This window comes from Pseudophryne corroboree, chromosome 4 (genome assembly GCF_028390025.1).
Source record: "Pseudophryne corroboree isolate aPseCor3 chromosome 4, aPseCor3.hap2, whole genome shotgun sequence".
Taxonomy (NCBI): domain Eukaryota; kingdom Metazoa; phylum Chordata; class Amphibia; order Anura; family Myobatrachidae; genus Pseudophryne; species Pseudophryne corroboree.
The window spans coordinates 512,563,783-512,583,844 of NC_086447.1; the positions used below are offsets into that span (position 1 = coordinate 512,563,783).

Here is a 20,062-nt window from a genome sequence, read left to right on the forward strand (position 1 = left end):
CTAGGGCCCTTTTACTCCTGGGGCCCTTGGGCAAGAGCCCATTGAGCCCATACGCAGGGCCGTATTTTCGTATGGGCTCATTAGGCTCTTGCCCAAGGGCCCCAGGAGTAAAAGGGCCCTAGGCTGATAGCTGAGGGTCCCCTCTTTCCAGGGGTACCAGATTTTTGAAAATCGGCCCTGGGGAACCGGAGATATCCGACTTCAAAGCAGTGGTCCCCATCCAAGCCTGTTAATTGTTCTTCCCAGCTAGATATCTCGGGTTTCTGTCTGACTTAAGAGTTTTTTTCTGAGGGTATACTCCAAAAGCTGTGACTCTCCCCTTTGTGTGTACACACCATGGGCAGAGCAGTCTTAACAGCAGTGTAGGCCCCTGGGCACAGCAATGCACTGGGGCCCCTACCCACCCATCAGCGTTAGGGGCGGGGGGTGCTATCAGCAGCAGCTTTGATGTCCCGCGGGGGTAGGGGGGTTCTATCTTTCGCTCAGCATGTAGGACCTGGAGAAATAATTCTACTAATTACTCCTTTACTGCACAAATGGGGCGGGGAAGGAGAATGCTAAACTGTAGAATGGGACAATGTGCTGAATGAAGGGGCCCTGGTACATGACTTCCAGGGTGGTAGGGGGTGTTTAATAAACAGGGGAGGGGTGGATAGTGGAGTGGGCTTAATATTCCCCAGGGCCGTATTTTCGTATGGGCTCATTAGGCTCTTGCCCAAGGGCCCCAGGAGTAAAAGGGCCCTAGGCTGATAGCTGAGGGTCCCCTCTTTCCAGGGGTACCAGATTTTTGAAAATCGGCCCTGGGGAACCGGAGATATCCGACTTCAAAGCAGTGGTCCCCATCCAAGCCTGTTAATTGTTCTTCCCAGCTAGATATCTCGGGTTCTGTCTGACTTAAGAGTTTTTTTCTGAGGGTATACTCCAAAAGCTGTGACTCTCCCCTTTCTGTGGACACTGGCCAGGGCCGTTTCTAACCAATTTGGCTCCCAGTGCGAGATTAAAAAATGCCCCCCCCCCCCCCCATTCACATTAAAAAAAATGCGCCCCCCCCCCCCATAGATATAAAGAGTAAAAGCATGCACGCTCGCTCCCGGCAAGGGGGCGTGGCCTCGTTAAAATGGGCGTGGTTTTGTTAAAATGGGCGTGGCCTCATCTGATCTCATCATCACGGCCACCACAGGATAAAAAAAAAAGTCCTCATTTTACACATTACAGCAGGCACGCAACCCCATTTTACAAAGCACGGCAGGCAAGTGTCCCCATTTTACACAGCACGGTAGGCAAGTGTCCCCATTTTACACATTGTGGCAGGAAAGTGTCCCCATTTTACACATTGCGGCAGGCACGTGCCCCCATTTTACACATTGCGGCAGGAAAGTGTCCCCATTTTACACATTGCGGCAGGCACGTGCCTCCATTTTACACAGTACGGCAGGCAAGTGTCCCCATTTTACACATTGTGGCAGGCACATGCCCCGATTTTACACAGTACGGCAGGCACGTGCCCCCATTTTACACAGTACGGCAGGCAAGAGTCCCCATTTTACACAGTACGCAGGCAGGTGTGCCCATTTTACACAGTACGCAGACAGGTGTCCCCATTTTACACAGTACGCAGGCAGGTGTCCCCATTTTACACAGTACGCAGACAGGTGTCCCCATTTTACACAGTACGCAGGCAGGTGTCCCCATTTTACACAGTACGCAGGCAGGTGTCCCCATTTTACACAGTACGCAGACAGGTGTCCCCATTTAACCATTTAACACATTATGGCAGGCAAGAGTCCCCATTTAACATATTATGGCAGGCAAGTGTCCCCTTTGTATACATGATGGCAGGTGGCAGAGGGGGGGTAGAGAGAGAGAGAGAGGGAGAGGCTGACTTACAGTTGAAGCGGTTCTTCCCACTCTTCGCCGCCTCTCCCTCCTCTTCGCGGCGCCGCCGGCTTGGTTCCCCCTCCTCCGTCCTCCCGAGTACCCAGCTCGGGGGGCAGAGTTTTGTGGAATGACGCGATTGCGTCGTGACGTCACGACGCACCGCGTCATTCAACGAAACTCTGCCCCCCGAGCTGGGTACTCGGGAGGACGGAGGAGGTGGGAATGGATTTTAAAGTGTTCAAGAAGTGCCACAGCGGGCGCCCCGTGCGGTTGCACGGCTCGCCCGCCGCAAGAAACGGCACTGACACTGGCAGCTTGTCTCTACTATGCCCAGAACCAGAGATATCAGCCTTCCAGCAGCTGCTCCCTGCTCCAGCTCCACACGCCTAATATGCAGTGTTATATTTTTGTTGGTGGATTGCTCTGGTTCCTGAACTCTGATCCCCAAGTCCCCAATATCTCCTGAAAGGTGTCCCCAGTACCTCCTCAAAGGTGTCCCCAGTACCTCCTGAAAGGTGGGAAAGGAACTGGAGATATCTGCAGTAAAGTAGGCTGCCTTGACCACCGGAAAATTATGAATATTAAGCCCACTCCACTATCCACCCCTCCCCTGTGTATTAAACACCCCCTACCACCCTGGAAGTCATGTACCAGGGCCCCTTCATTCAGCACATTGTCCCATTCTACAGTTTAGCATTCTCCTTCCCGCCCCATTTGTGCAGTAAAGGAGTAATTAGTAGAATTATTTCTCCAGGTCCTACATGCTGAGCAAAAGATAGAACCCCCCTACCCCCGCGGGACATCAAAGCTGCTGCTGATAGCACCCCCCGCCCCTACCGCTGATGGGTGGGTAGGGGCCCCAGTGCATTGCTGTGCCCAGGGGCCTACACTGCTGTTAAGACGGTTCTGCCCATACGAAAAGACGGCCCTGACCATGGGATGCATGCACTGTTCTTGTACACACTATGGGACACATGCACTGTTCTTATACACACCATGGGATGCATGACCTGTTCTGGTACACACTATGGGACACATGCACTGTTCGTATACACACCATGGGATGCATGACCTGTTCTGGTACACACCATGGGACGCATGCACTGTTCTGGTACACACCACGGGACACATGCACTGTTCTAGTACACACCATAGAACACATGCACTGTTCTTATCAGGGCCGGCTCCAGGGTTTGCAGCGCCCCGGGCGGGCAATAGGGGCGTGGCTGAAATGATGTGCGGTGCACGATGACGTCATCGCGCACCGCACAGTAAAGGTCCTCTCCACGAAGGGAAACTAGACGCTACGCGTCTAGTTCCCTTCACAGCGGGGAACAGCGGCAGCGGGCAGCGGGGGGCACAGCACTGACAGCAGCAGCGGATCTTGCCATGGTGCGGCGCCCTCCGGATGGCGCCGGCGCCCCGGGCAAAAGACCTGCTTGCCCGTGGCAAGATCCGCTACTGGTTCTTATACACACCATGGGACACATGAACTGTTCTGGTACACACCATGGGACGCATGCACTGTTCTGGTACACACCATGGGACACATGTACTGTTCTAGTTAACACTTCATGGGATGCATGAACTGTTCTTGTACACACCATGGGATGCATGCACTGTTCTAGTACACACCATAGGACACATGCACTGTTCTTATACACACCATGGGACGCATGAACTGTTCTTGTACACACCATGGGACGCATGCACTGTTCTGGTACACACCATGGGACACATGTACTGTTCTAGTTAACACTTCATGAGAAGCATGAACTGTTCTGGTACACACCATAGGACACATGCACTGTTCTTATACACACCATAGGACACATGCACTGTTCTTATACACACCATGGGACACATGAACTGTTTTTGTACACACCATGGGACACATGAACTGTTCTGGTACACACCGTAGGACACATGCACTGTTCTGGTACACACCATGGGACACATGTACTGTTTTAGTTAAAACTTCATGGGACACATGAACTGTTCTTGTACACACATGGGACACATGCACTGTTCTAGTACACACCATAGGACACATGCACTGTTCTGGTACACACCATGGGACACATGCACTGTTCTAGTACACACCATAGAACACATGCACTGTTCTTATACACACCATGGGACACATGAACTGTTCTGGTACACACCATGGGACGCATGAACTGTTCTGGTACACACCATGGGACACATGCACTGTTCTAGTACACACCATAGGACACATGCACTGTTCTGGTACACACCATGGGACACGTGCACTGTTCTAGTACACACCATAGAACACATGCACTGTTCTGGTACACACCATGGGACACATGTACTGTTCGAGTTAACACTTCATAGGACGCATGTACTGTTCTAGTACACAACATAGGACACATGCACTGTTCTTATACACACCATGGGACACATGAACTGTTCTGGTACACACCATGGGACACATGTACTGTTTTAGTTAACACTTCATAGGACGCATGAACTGTTCTAGTACACAACATAGGACACATGCACTGTTCTTATACACACCATGGGACACATGAACTGTTCTTGTACACACCGTACGACACATGCACTGTTCTGGTACACACCATGGGACACATGTACTGTTTTAGTTAACACTTCATGGGACACATGAACTGTTCTTGTACACACCATGGGACACATGCACTGTTCTAGTACACACCATAGGACACATGCACTGTTCTAGTACACACCATAGAACACATGCACTGTTCTTATACACACCATGGGACACATGAACTGTTCTGGTACACACCATGGGACGCATGAACTGTTCTGGTACACACCATGGGACACATGCATTGTTCTAGTACACACCATAGGACACATGCACTGTTCTGGTACACACCATGGGATGCGTGCACTGTTCTAGTACACACCATAGAACACATGCACTGTTCTTATACACACCATGGGACATATGAACTGTTCTGGTACACACCATGGGACGCATGCACTGTTCTGGTACACACCGTAGGACACATGCACTGTTCTGGTACACACCATAGGACACATGTACTGTTCTAGTTATTAACACTTCATAGGATGCATGAACTGTTCTAGTACACAACATAGGACACATGCACTGTTCTTATACACACCATGGGACACATGAACTGTTCTTGTACACACCATGGGACGCATGCACTGTCCTGGTACACACCGTAGGACACATGCACTGTTCTGGTACACACCATGGGACACATGCACTGTTCTAGTTAACACTTCATGAGACGCATTAACTGTTCTGGTACACACCATGGGACACATGCATTGTTCTAGTTAACACTTCATAAGACGCATGAACTGTTCTGGTACACACCATGGGACACATGCACTGTTCTAGTACACACCATAGGACACATGCACTGTTTTTATACACACCATGGGAGTCTGGGATGCATGAACTGTTCTTGTTCACACTATGGGACACATGCACTGTTCTAGTACACACCATAGGACACATACACTGTTCTTATACACACCATGGGACGCATGAACTGTTCTTGTACACACCATGGGACGCATGAACAGTTGTGGTACACACCGTAGGACACATGCACTGTCCTGGTACACACCATGGGATGCATGCACTGTTCTTATACACACCATAGGACACATGCATTGTTCTTATATATACCATGGGACGCATGCACTGTTCTGGTACACACCGTAGGACACATGCACTGTTCTGGTACACACCATGGGATGCATGCACTGTTCTTATACACACCATAGGACACATGCACTGTTCTTATACACACCATGGGACGCATGCACTGTTCTGGGACACACCGTAGGACACATGCACTGTTCTGGTACACACCATGGGACACATGCACTGTTCTAGTACCCACCATAGGACATATGCACTGTTCTTATACACACCATGGGACGCATGACCTGTTCTTGTAAACACCATGGGACGCATGCGCTGTTCTGGTACACACCATGGGACGCATGCACTGTTCTTTTACACACCATGGGATGCATGCACTGTCCTGGTACACACCATGGGATGCATGCACTGTTCTTGTACACACTATGAGATGCATGCACTGTTCTTATACACACCATGGGATGCATGCACTGTTCTTGTACACACTATGAGATGCATGCACTGTACCTTTACACACCGTGGGATGCTTGCACTGTTCTTGTACACACCATGGGCGCATGCACTGTTCTTGTACACACCATGGGACGCATGTTCTATTCTTGTACACCATGGGGTGCATGCACTGTTCTTGTACACACCATGGGATGCATGCACTGTTCTAGTACAAACCGTGGGACGCATGCACTGTTCTTTTACACACCGTTGGGCGCTTGCACTGTTCTTGTACACACCATGGGACGCATGCACTGTTCTTGTACACACCATGGGATGCATGCACTGTTCTTGTACACACCATGGGACGCATGCACTGTTCTGGTACACACCACGGAATGTATGCACTGTTTTGTACACACCATGGGACGCGTGCTCTGTTCTTGTACACACCATGGAACGTATGCACTGGTTTTGTACACACCATGGGACGCGTGCTCTGTTCTTGTACACACCATGGAACGTATGCACTGTTCTTGTACCACCATGTAACGTATGCACTGTTCTAGTACACACCATGGGACGCATGCACTGTCCTAGTTTTTAGGGATTTTCGGGAACGAGCAGTAGCAAAAAATCGCTGAACTCCAAAAACATCAGCAGGTCTGGGGAATATGTGTTGAATACCACAGAAAAATCTAAATTTCGGCTGAATTGTTCAATCATTTTGTTTCACTGACAACCAATTCCAATGTGTTGCAATATGCCGCAGTAGTATGTTTGTGAAAGTGCTACATTTACATGTCAATAAAGTTAGATTGTGCCAAAATGTGAGTCAAATACATGGCTGCCAATTCTTGTAACTTTTCTTGGCAATATGTACAGAGAAATTAAAAAATAATTATTTGCATAATAAAACAGCTCATTATATGTTTTTGACTCAAAAGTTATAGTTAAAATGTATTAAACACCATTTCTCTGCACTCACAATAAGAATAATTACATTAGTCATGAGGCAAGGCATGAAAAAAATCAGTGGGATCAGCGGGGAAAAAGCGTGGTTTGTGTTTCTGATTTCCCCCCCCCCCCCCCTTTCCTTTTCTCTATCAGTCCTAACGTTAGCATTGTCTGTATACAATGCATAGGGGGGTAGAAACGGAGAGATCCGTGCTTAAATTCTAAGCGATCTGACCAGATTGCTCTCGCCGTGTGTAGGGTGCCGGCGACAGCGATGTGCGGTCCCGCGCGTCGCTACCGCCGCCTCTAGATTTGGCATGTATGCCAAATCTAGTGAGATCGCTCATTTCCCCGCTGGGTGAAATGACCAGCCCCCCTGTCCTCTGCTCTGAGCAGGGAGAGGTGTGTGCTGAGCGGTCTGTGCTAGATCGCTCCGCATACATCTCCCCGTGTGTACGGGGCTGTCTAAGTACCTGAGAGACTAATCCATCTATTTTTACTGTAAAATAATACTGTTCTGCCTTATGTTACCACTCAGCAGAGGCAGATTTAGGAGTGAGGACGCTCCTATGCCCTACAGGGGGACCCGGTTCCTATGTGCATAATGAATGCGGGGCGGACATACGGATGCCCCTGGCGGTGATCCCATAATCCCCCGCGTAGACTGGCAACGATAGTGAAAATAAGTGATTGTACCTTATTTTGCACACTTTGGGGACATTTGCCAGTAAAAGTATCAGTATAGCTCCTGCACCATTATAAGGGACGAAACTTCCTCAGGGCGGGACCAGCGGCTTCTTGGCGCCATTTTTTGCACACACAGTGCTGCTGCAGGACTGCCAGCTCCTCCAAGGGATCCTCCATGGCCAGACACTGGTACAGGGGTAGCTGGGGGTGTGCTCTGCGCTCCCTATAAAGGTTACTTGTATGTTCAAATATCCGTGCAGCCCAGGTTAGAGTAGGAAACTCTTTTCAGTTGTTTCCTTGTTTTTTGCAATCTCTAGGGGGGAAGGGACCAACCTTTGGCGCTACTGGATAATGCTCAGCAATGGTAAATTACTAAAGAATTAAAAAATTAATAAATCGCAGTTTTGTGCAAAAAAATTATTAAATTAATTAACCTGTTATAAGATCATGAGTAATAGTTGATAACAAGAGAATACAGTGTAATTCTATTTCCTCTTTCTGTGTAAATTGAGGTATGTAGATATTGTAAAGTATATACAAAGTATATATGAGTAGAATAAATGAGTTAATAAAAGAATGGAAATAAGATCTTTCTATAATTTAAATGAACTTGTTTAATAGGCTAATAGTTTGTTAAAAAATGAATATATTTTTATATACACCTTAATATCTGAGCGTGCTCTCTGTAGTATAAATAGTAATAATAATAATTTCTAACATACAGTATAATTAAAACAATTATCACAATATATATAAATATATAAAAGTGAAGGAGACCGGTCTCCAGTTATGTATGAAATGGTGACTCGTCAGGCAGGTGCTCTGGCTGGACGTTCTCTGTCCGCAAATGTCCGTTTTAACAGAGTTCCCAGTATTGTTATTCGTTGGGTAACTTCTAATCCCAGTGCAGAGTACTCGCAGTGTTTCAGCGTTCAGATAAAAGTTTGCAAGGGCGCTTACGTGTCTTCACCCCGTCCAGGGCTGGGGGATCCGTTGTTTCTGCTTGTGTCCTTTGGTGCTGATGGTGTTTCTTTCCCCGTAACCGCGGTGTGATACAGGCGCCTGTAACTCCGATCCTCGTGGTGCTTTCTCGCTGGCGTCTTCCAGGAGGTTAGGATCTCCGGGTTTCGGATGAAAAGGGGGCGTGGACCAACGCGTTTCACTCGGCCAATAGTGCCGTGCTTCGTCAGGGACAGCATCTCCCGCACTACATCCCTGCTATCACTCCACGGGTGGCTTCTGAACTTTCAAAAGTCCCACCTGGTGCCAACCCAGCATCTCCAGTTTCTCGGGATGATCCTGGACATGGTGACTCAGAATGTCTTCCTCCCTACGGCCAAGGCGAACACAATTCAGGAGTTGGTTCGGGCCATTCTGCAGAAGGACCGGGTCTCGGTACATCTCTGCACCCGTCTGCTGGGGAAGATGGTGGACTGCTTTGACGCCATTCAATTTGGCAGATTCCATACGAGGATATTCCAACTGGATCTTCTGAAGAAATGGTCGGGTTCACATCTGCAGATGCATCAGGTCATACGTCTCTCACCGCAGGCCAGGATCTCCCTCCTGTGGTGGTTGCACTCCTCCAACCTCTTGGAGGGGCGGAGCTTCAGGATCCAGGATTGGATTCTCTTTACCATAGATGACAGCCTTCGGGGCTGGGGAACGGTCACCCAGGGACAGCAGTTCCAGGGCCGGTGGTCACTCCTCGAAAGCCGTATCCCTATAAACATACTGGAACTCAGAGCGATCTACAATGCTCTGCTACAAGCAGCTCATCTGCTCCAAGGCCTGGACATTCAGATACAGTGGGACAACGCCACGGCTGTGGCTTACGTCAATCAGCAAGGTGGAACAAAGAGCAGGGCCTGCATAAGGGAGGTATCCAAGATTCTCCGCTGGGCCGAACAGAATGCAAGGGTGGTGTCGGCCACATTCATTCCAGGAGTTGACAGCTGGGAAGCAGACTTCTTCAGCCATCACAACCTCCACCCAGGAGAGTGAGGTCTTCACCCTAAGGTGTTTCAACTGATAACAGATCTGTGAGGCTGCCCACAGATCGAACTGATGGCCTCTTGGCTCAACAACAAGCTTCAGTGCTATTGTTCTAGAATGAGGGACTCTCTGGCATTGGCAGTGGATGCGCTGACCAGGGGTGTATCTAGGGGTCTGAGCACCCCTGGCAAGGTAAGGAACTGGCACCCCCCACCTCCCCCACCCAGGGACACAGAGGGGGGAGTTAAAGATAGGCTGAGGTCAGGGACACTGATGGAGATTTACAGGAAGGGTGCAGGTAGGGACAATTAGATGGAGGCCTTACAGGGAGGCTGAGGTCAGGGACACTGAGGGGCAATTACAGGGACAGTGTGGGCACGGACACTGAGGGGGAATTCCAGGAGCGTGTGGGCAGGGACACTGAGGGGGAATTACGGGGAGGGTACTGGCAGGGACACTGAGATGGAATTAAAGGAGGATGTGGGCAGGGACACTGAGGAGGGAGTCACAGGGAGGCTGAGGTCAGGGACACTAAGGGGGAATTACAGGGAGGGTTCGGGTATGGAAAATGAGAGGGAGGGGCTACAGGAAGGCTGAGGTCAAGGACACTGAGGGGCAATTACAGGGAGGGTGCGGGAAGGGACACTGAGAGGGAATTACAAGAGTGTGCGGGCACGGACACTGAGGGGGGAGTCACAGGGAGGCTGAGGTCAGGAACTCTGGGGGAGAATTACAGGGAGGGTGCAGGCGGGGACACTGAGGAGGAATTACGAGGAGGGTGCGGGCAGGGACACTGAGGGGGAATTACGGTTAGGGTGCGGGTAGGGCGCACTGAGAGGAAATTACAGGGAGGGTACGGGCAGGGATACTGAGGGGTAATTATGGGAAGGGTGCGGGCAGGGACACTGAGAGGGAATTACAGGAGTGTATGGGTAGGGTCACTGTGGGGACAGTTACAGGAATGGTGTGGGCAGGGACACGGAGGGGGAATTACAGGAGTGTATGGGCAGGGTCACTGAGGGGGCAGTTACAGGGATATTGCGGGCAGGGACACTGAGGGGGAATTACAAGGAGGGTGCAGGCAGGGACACCGAGGGGATATATGCACACATACATACAGTTAAAAACCCCTCTCTAGGTGTGATTGCACTACATGTCCCAGCAAATCCAATTGACAAGGTGTGCTGGGAATTGTAGTTTCAACACAGCTGGACAGGCAGTCACTGGTCTAGATACCTCTCCATACAGAGCTCTTTGTAACCTTTGATCCAGACTGCCAAGATAGACCATGCACTGCTGACTGTTGCTGATAGTGGTGGCTGCTGTTTAGTGACAGACTGCATGGGACCAATGAGAAGGGGAGCGGATGAGGAAGAGAAGGTGCCTCGCTTCTCCCCATACCTGGAAGTGCCCCGCTCCCTGGCTATATTCACCATGATTGTGACTGTAGTCACAGAGAGTGTCAGAGTGCAATACGCTTCTGAGAGTCTGGCAGTGGATGAGCACTGCTAAGGGATGTACTCGGTGAGAACTACTATGTCATTCTACCCCCTGGCATGGGTGGCACTACCGGGCGGTGCCCCCCTCTTGGCTGGCGCCCCTGGCAAGTGCCATCCTGGCCAATAGGAAGATACACCCCTGGCGCTGACGACTCCATGGGATTACCCGCTGGTGTACCTGATTTCTCCGATTCCGTTGCTCCCCAAGGTTCTAAAGTGAATCAAAAGAGAGGGAGCTCAAGCGATTTTCATCGCCTCAGACTGGCCTCGAAGGGTTTGGTACGCGGTTCTTCTGGAGATGGCCATAGAAGACCCCTGGCCCCTACAGCTAAGGGAAGATCTTCTTCAACAAGTACCGTTCGTCTACCCGGACTTAGGGTGGCTTCGTTTGATGGCATGGCGGTTGAACCTTCTAGCTGAGAAGGGCATCCTGGGAAAAGTTATTACCACCATAATTAAAGCCAGAAAACCGGTTATGTCGAAGCACTACCACCATATCTGGAAATGATACGTCTCTTGGTGTGAGGGCCAAAAATATCCTCCTGCAGATTTCAACCTGGAGCGCTTTCTGCATTTCTTACAGGCTGGTGTGGATATTGGCCTAAGGTTGGGCTCCATAAAGGTTCAGCTTTCAGCCTTGTCCATTTTCTTTCAGAAGAAACTGGTTGCTTTGCCTGAAGTCCAGACATTCCTGCAGGGTGTCCTGCACATCCAACCTCCTTTTGTGCCGCCCATGGCACCTTGGGATCTAAACGTGGTTGTGTCCTTTCTACAGTCCTCTTGGTTTGAACCACTGATGTCGGTGGAGGACAAATACCTTACGTGGAAGACGGTTATGCTCCTAGCCTTGGCTTTCACTAGGCATGTCTCTGAACTTGGTGCTTTGTCCTGTAAAGTCCCTACTTGGTCTTTCATTTGGACAGAACAGAACTCCAGACTCGACAACAGTTCCTACCTAAGGTGGTATCTGCATTCCACTTGAATCAGCCTATTGTGGTTCCGGCGGCTTCAGACTCTTCCTCAATTCCTGAGTCATTGGATGTGGTGCAAGCCCTAAGAATTTATGTCAAGAGAACTGTTGTCAGAAAATCGGATTCCCACTTTGTGCTGTATGATGTTCTCAAAAAGGGTCATCCTGCTTCAAAGCAGTCCATTGCCCGTTGGATTAGGCTTACTGTTCAACAGGCCTACGCTTCGGCGGCCTTACCTATTCCTCGGTTTATCGCGGCCCACTCCACAAGGTCTGTGAGTTCCTCCTGGGCAGCTGGCCGGGGAGTGTCGGCCCTACAACTGTGTCGGGCCGCTACCTGGTCAGGGACAAACACGTTTGTCAAGTTTTACAAGTTTGATACCCTGGCTGCAGAGGATGTCCAGTTTGCAGAGGATGTACAGTGTTGCAGGCATCTTAGCACGTTCCCACCCTGTTTGGGAGCTTTGGGACATCCCCATTGTACTAAGGTCCCCAGTATCCCTTATGGATGATAGGGAAAAGAGGATTTTAATTACCTACCGGTAAATCCTTTTCTCGTTGTCCATAAGGGATACTGGGCGCCCACCTCTGTGCTGTGACTTTCCAGAAAAGTTTTGTTCTTGTGTGAAGTTGTTTTAACAGCTGTTACTGTTGTGTTTTGCTAGCTGTTGTTAGCTCATTGTTGGGTTGTGTGCTAGTTCATTAAGCTCACCACTCATTGTTTGTCATGTATCCTCCTCTCAAGTATGTCCATCTCCTTCGGGCACAGTTTTCCTAGACTGAGCTGTGGGGGAGGGCATAGAGGGGAGGAGCCAGCACACCCTGTGGAAGAAAATAAGAATTTACTTACCGATAATTCTATTTCTCGTAGTCCGTAGTGGATGCTGGGGACTCCGTCAGGACCATGGGGATTAGCGGCTCCGCAGGAGACAGGGCACAAAAGTAAAAGCTTTAGGATCAGGTGGTGTGCAATGGCTCCTCCCCCTATGACCCTCCTCCAAGCCTCAGTTAGGATACTGTGCCCGGACGAGCGTACACAATAAGGAAGGATTTTGAATCCCGGGTAAGACTCATACCAGCCACACCAATCACACTGTACAACCTGTGATCTGAACCCAGTTAACAGCATGATAACAGCGGAGCCTCTGAAAAGATGGCTCACAACAATAATAACCCGATTTTTGTACAAGTATTGCAGACAATCCGCACTTGGGATGGGCGCCCAGCATCCACTACGGACTACGAGAAATAGAATTATCGGTAAGTAAATTCTTATTTTCTCTGACGTCCTAAGTGGATGCTGGGGACTCCGTCAGGACCATGGGGATTATACCAAAGCTCCCAAACGGGCGGGAGAGTGCGGATGACTCTGCAGCACCGAATGAGAGAACTCCAGGTCCTCCTCAGTCAGGGTGTGCCCCTGACCAAGTAGCTGCTCGGCAAAGTTGTAAAGCCGAGACCCCTCGGGCAGCCGCCCAAGATGAGCCCACCTTCCTTGTGGAATGGGCATTTACATATTTTGGCTGTGGCAGGCCTGCCACAGCATGTGCAAGCTGAATTGTACTACACATCCAACTAGCAATCGTCTGCTTAGAAGCAAGAGCACCCAGTTTATTGGGTGCATACAGGATAACAGCAAGTCAGTTTTCCTGACTCCAGCCGTCCTGGAAACCTATATTTTCAGGGCCCTGACAACATCTAGCAACTTGGAGTCCTCCAAGTCCCTAGTAGCCGCAGGTACCACAATAAGCTGGTTCAGGTGAAACACTGACACCACCTTAGGGAGAAACTGGGGACGAGTCCGCAGCTCTGCCCTGTCCGAATGGACAATCAGATATGGGCTTTTGTGAGACAAAGCCGCCAATTCTGACACTCGCCTGGCCGAGGCCAGGGCCAACAGCATGGTCACTTTCCATGTGAGATATTTCAAATCCACAGATTTGAGCGGTTTAAACCAATGTGATTTGAGGAATCCCAGAACTACGTTGAGATCCCACAGTGCCACTGGAGGCACAAAAGGGGGTTGTATATGCAGTACTCCCTTGACAAACTTCTGGACTTCAGGAACTGAAGCCAATTCTTTCTGGAAGAAAATCGACAGGGCCGAAATTTGAACCTTAATGGACCCCAATTTGAGGCCCATAGACACTCCTGTTTGCAGGAAATGCAGGAATCGACCGAGTTGAAATTTCTTCGTGGGGCCTTCCTGGCCTCACACCACGCAACATATTTTCGCCACATGTGGTGATAATGTTGTGCGGTCACCTCCTTCCTGGCTTTGACCAGGGTAGGAATGACCTCTTCCGGAATGCCTTTTTCCCTTAGGATCCGGCGTTCAACCGCCATGCCGTCAAACGCAGCCGCGGTAAGTCTTGGAACAGACATGGTACTTGCTGAAGCAAGTCCCTTCTTAGCGGCAGAGGCCATGAGTCCTCTGTGAGCATCTCTTGAAGTTCCAGGTACCAAGTCCTTCTTGGCCAATCCGGAGCCACGAGTATAGTTCTTACTCCTCTACGTCTTATAATTCTCAGTACCTTGGGTATGAGAAGCAGAGGAGGGAACACATACACTGACTGGTACACCCACAGTGTTACCAGAGCGTCCACAGCTATTGCCTGAGGGTCTCTTGACCTGGCGCAATACCTGTCCAGTTTTTTGTTCAGGCGGGACGCCATCATGTCCACCTTTGGTCTTTCCCAATGGTTCACAATCATGTGGAAGACTTCCCGATGAAATCCCCACTCTCCCGGGCGTCGGAATGAACACTGCTGACAGTGCTATCACCTGATTTTCCGCCCAGCGAAGAATCCTTGCAGTTTCTGCTATTGCCCTTCTGCTTCTTGTGCCGCCCTGTCTGTTTACGTGGGCGACTGCCGTGATGTTGTCCCACTGGATCAATACCGGCTGACCTTGAAGCAGAGGTCTTGCTAAGCTTAGAGCATTGTAACTTGCCCTTAGCTCCAGTATATTTATGTGGAGAGAATTCTCCAGACTTGATCACACTCCCTGGAAATTTTTTCCCTGTGTGACTGCTCCCCAGCCTCTCAGGCTGGCATCCCTGGTCACCAGGACCCTTCCTGAATGCCGAATCTGCGGCCCATTAGTAGATGAGTACTTTGCAGCCACCGCAGAAGAAACACCCTTGTCCTTGGAGACAGGGTTATCCGCTGATGCATCTGAAGATGCGATCCGGACCATTTTTCCAGCAGATCCCACTGAAAAGTTCTTGCGTGAAAACTGCCAAATGGAATCGCTTCGTAAGAAGCCACCATTTTTCCCAGGACCCTTTTGCAATGATGCACTGACACTTTTCCTGGTTTTAGGAGGTTCCTGACTAGCTCGGATAACTCCCTGGCTTTCTTCTCCGGGAGAAACACCCTTTTCTGGACTGTGTCCAGAATCATCCCTAGGAACAGCCGATGTGTCGTCGGAAACAACTGCGGTTTTGGAATATTTAGAATCCACCCGTGCTGTCGTAGAACTACTTGAGATAGTGCTACTCCGACCTCCAACTGTTCTCTGGACCTTGCTCTTATCAGGAGGTCGTCCATTTTCTTTGAAGAAGAATCATCATTTCGGCCATTACCTTGGTAAAGACCCGGGGTGCCGTGGACAATCCAAACGGCAGCGTCTGAAACTGATAGTGACAGTTCTGTACCACGAACCTGAGGTACCCTTGGTGAGAAGGGCAAATTGGGACATGGAGGTAAGTATCCCTGATGTCCCGGGACACCCTATAGTCCCCTTCTTCCTGGTTCGCTATCACTGCTCTGAGTGACTCCATCTTGATTTGAACCTTTGTAAGTGTTCAAATATTTCAGATTTAGAATAGGTCTCACCGAGCCTTCTGGCTTCAGTACCACAACATAGTGTGGAATAATACCCCTTTCCTTGTTGTAGGAGGGGTACTTTGATTATCACCTGCTGGGAATACAGCTTGTGAATTGTTTCCAATACTGCCTCCCTGTCGGAGGGAGACGTTGGTAAAGCAGACTTCAGGAACCTGCGAGGGGGAAACGTCTCGACTTTCCAATCTGTACCCCTGGGATCCTACTTGTAGGATCCAGGGGTCCTGTACGGCCCCAGCGTCATGCTGAGAAACTTGGCAGAAGCGGTGGAGGCTTCTGTTCCTGGGAATGGGCTGCCTGCTGCAGTCTTCTTCCCTTTCCTCTATCCCTGCAGAGATGTGACTTAGGGTAAAAACGGTGGATTTTCCAGCAGTTGCCGTGGCCACCAGGTCCGATGGACCGACCCCAAATAACTCCTCCCCTTTATACGGCAATACTTCTTTGTGCCGTTTGGAATCTGCATCACCTGACCACTGTCGTGTCCATAAACATCTTCTGGCAGATATGGACATCGCACTTACTCTTGATGCCAGAGTGCAAATATCCCTCTGTGCATCTCGTATATATAGAAATGCATCCTTTAAATGCTCTATAGTCAATAAAATACTGTCCCTGTCAAGGGTATCAATATTTTTAGTCAGGGAATCCGACCAAGCCACCCCAGCTCTGCACATCCAGGCTGAGGCGATCGCTGGTCGCAGTATAACACCAGTATGTGTGTATATACTTCTTAGGATATTTTTCAGCCTCCTATCAGTTGGCTCCTTGAGGACGGCCCTATCTGGAGACGGTACCGCCACTTGTTTTGATGAGCGTGTGAGCGCCTTATCCACCCTAAGGGGGGTTTCCCAACGCGCCCTAACTTCTGGCGGGAAAGGGTATACCGCCAATAATTTTCTATCGGGGGAAACCCACGCATCATCACACACTTCATTTAATTTATCTGATTCAGGAAAAACTACAGGTAGTTTTTTCACACCCCACATAATACCCTTTTTTGTGGTACTTGTAGTATCAGAAATATGTAACACCTCCTTCATTGCCCTTAACAAGTAACGTGTGGCCCTAAAGGAAAATACGTTTGTTTCTTCACCGTCGACACTGAAATCAGTGTCCGTGTCTGTGTCTGTGTCGACCGACTGAGGTAAATGGGCGTTTTAAAGCCCCTGACGGTGTTTGAGACGCCTGGACAGGTACTATTTTGTTTGCCGGCCGTCTCTGTTGACATTATCACGTAATTCCTTGAATAAGCCATCCATTCCGGTGTCGACTCCCTAGAGAGTGACATCACCATTACAGGCAATTGCTCCGCCTCCTCACCAACATCGTCCTCATACATGTCGACACACACATACCGACACACAGCACACACACAGGGAATGCTCTGATAGAGGACAGGACCCCACTAGCCCTTTGGGGAGACAGAGGGAGAGTTTGCCAGCACACACCAAAAACGCTATAATTATACAGGGACAACCCTTATATAAGTGTTTTTCCCTTATAGCATTTTAATATATATAGTCATATCGCCAAATAAGTGCCCCCCCTCTCTGTTTTAACCCTGTTTCTGTAGTGCAGTGCAGGGGAGAGCCTGGGAGCCTTCCCACCAGCATTTCTGTGAGGGAAAATGGCGCTGTGTGCTGAGGAGAATAGGCCCCGCCCCCTTTTCGGCGGGCTTCTTCTCCCGTTTTTCTGAGACCTGGCAGGGGTTAAATACATCCATATAGCCCCCAGGGGCTATATGTGATGTATTTTTAGCCAGAATAAGGTACTATCATTGCTGCCCAGGGCGCCCCCCCCAGCGCCCTGCACCCTCAGTGACCGCTGCTATGAAGTGTGCTGACAACAATGGCGCACAGCTGCAGTGCTGTGCGCTACCTTATGAAGACTGAAAAGTCTTCTGCCGCCGGTTTCTGGACCTCTTCACTTTTCGGCATCTGCAAGGGGGTCGGCGGCGCGGCTCCGGGACGAACCCCAGGGTGAGACCTGTGTTCCGACTCCCTCTGGAGCTAATGGTGTCCAGTAGCCTAAGAAGCCAATCCATCCTGCACGCAGGTGAGTTCACTTCTCTCCCCTAAGTCCCTCGATGCAGTGAGCCTGTTGCCAGCAGGACTCACTGAAAATAAAAAACCTAACAAAACTTTTACTCTAAGCAGCTCTTTAGGAGAGCCACCTAGATTGCACCCTTCTCGGCCGGGCACAAAAATCTAACTGAGGCTTGGAGGAGGGTCATAGGGGGAGGAGCCAGTGCACACCACCTGATCCTAAAGCTTTTACTTTTGTGCCCTGTCTCCTTCGGAGCCGCTAATCCCCATGGTCCTGACGGAGTCCCCAGCATCCACTTAGGACGTCAGAGAAATTTAAAGTGCACTGGCTCCTTTGGACCCCTTCTATACCCCATTGTACTAAGGTCCCCAGTATCCCTTATGGACTACAGGAAAAGGATTAACCGGTAGGTAATTAAAATCCTCTTTTTTCTCACTCCAATATTACTATAAGTCCTATGTTTATTAACCACTAAAGACACGAACAATGCTGAGCAGTTGTGTTCTTTTAAAACATCAGTTTCTCAACTAAAATGCTATCAATTGATGGTCCAAACCATGAAGACCACATGTGCCTGCAATGCTGCATATCTGATATACTTGACCAACGCCTAAACCCTCTTTTGCATTTACCCCATATTGCTATTATATAATTTTTCATCATCGAAAAGAGGTTTATTATGTATATGTTTCCTGATCAGATTTTGATATGTCATGGTGCCAGGGCCACCATTAGTTTGGTATGGAAGGTACAACTGTACGTGCCCCAGACTAACAAGGAAATGGGTATAAAGTGCAATGATTGTGTGTACCAAAAAAAACAGTAGCTGTATCTTTAAAATCGCTGTTATGGGTCCAAACAGGGGGAGAAGACCTTCTTTTGATGCCAATATAGTTTACTGGACTAAAAAACAGAGAGGAATACAATAGTGCAATGAGTTTTTATATATATATATATATATATATATATATATATATATATATACAATGAAAGAAGAGGCGGCACTCAGAGTCTTGGTAGCGGTGTCAAACTTGTATTACGTGCGATCTACGTTTCGGGGACCAACTCCCCTGACGAAGGGGAGTTGGTCCCCGAAACGTAGATCGCACGTAATACAAGTTTGACACCGCTACCAAGACTCTGAGTGCCGCCTCTTCTTTCATTGTATGCATCTTGGGGTGACCCCCCAGGGGAGGGCACCTGAGCAAGCCGGTCCTACGGGATTGCTGGAGTGCCGGAGCATTTTCTGTTGTTATATATATATATATATATATAAAATTTCTTACATAAATGCATTTCATTCATCAAATGGACTTCATTAGAGGGAAGAATAAGAGTATGTAAAAAAAAACATATCAAACATTGTCTTGCTTTATAGTGCCTAAAGCCAGGAAGAAGGGAGTCCTTTCCTGTTACATGTTTGGGCAAAAAAAAATAATAATGGTCAAAATGGAATTTGCCAACCGAATCAAATACTGTAGTGCATGCGTCACTTGTGAAGTCACTTTTGAAAGTGGCGTCATTAACGTAAGGCCACAATAGAATATTGTGCAAAAGTTTTAGGCTGGTGTGAAAAAATTCTGCAAAGTGATAATCCATTCAAAGACTTTAAGTGTTAATAGTTTATTTTTATCAATTAACAAAATGCAAAGTGAATGAACAGAAGAGAAATCTAAATCAAATCAATATTTGGGGTGACCACCCTTTGCCTTCAAAACAGCATCAATTCTTCTAGGTGCACTTGCACAAAGTGAGGGATTTGTAGGATTATAGTCAGGCGTATGATTAACCAAGGTGATAATGATCATCATTTTCATATGTTGGTTGAAACACAGTCACTAACTAAAACAGAAACAGCTGCGTAGAAGGCCAAATTCTGCTACAAAGGTGAGGTTGTGGAAGATAGTTTAAGGTCACAGGTCATACACCATGGCAAGAATGAGCACAGCATCAAGACACAAGGTAGTTATACTGCATCTGCAAGTTCTCTCCCAGGCAAAGATTTCAAAGCAGACTGGGGTTTCAAGGTGTGCTGCGGTGCAGAAAAATGGAAGCAGGTGCTCTGGACTGATGAGTAAAAATTGTGAGTGTCTGC

General features: G+C 48.9%; 1 protein-coding gene across 4 annotated transcripts in view; it reads right to left on the reverse strand.

Annotated features, from left to right (window-relative positions):
• FAM184A (family with sequence similarity 184 member A) overlaps positions 1–20,062 on the reverse strand; it is a 500,388-nt gene that overhangs the window by 441,723 nt on the left and 38,603 nt on the right. The gene's annotated exons all lie outside the window — the stretch shown is intronic.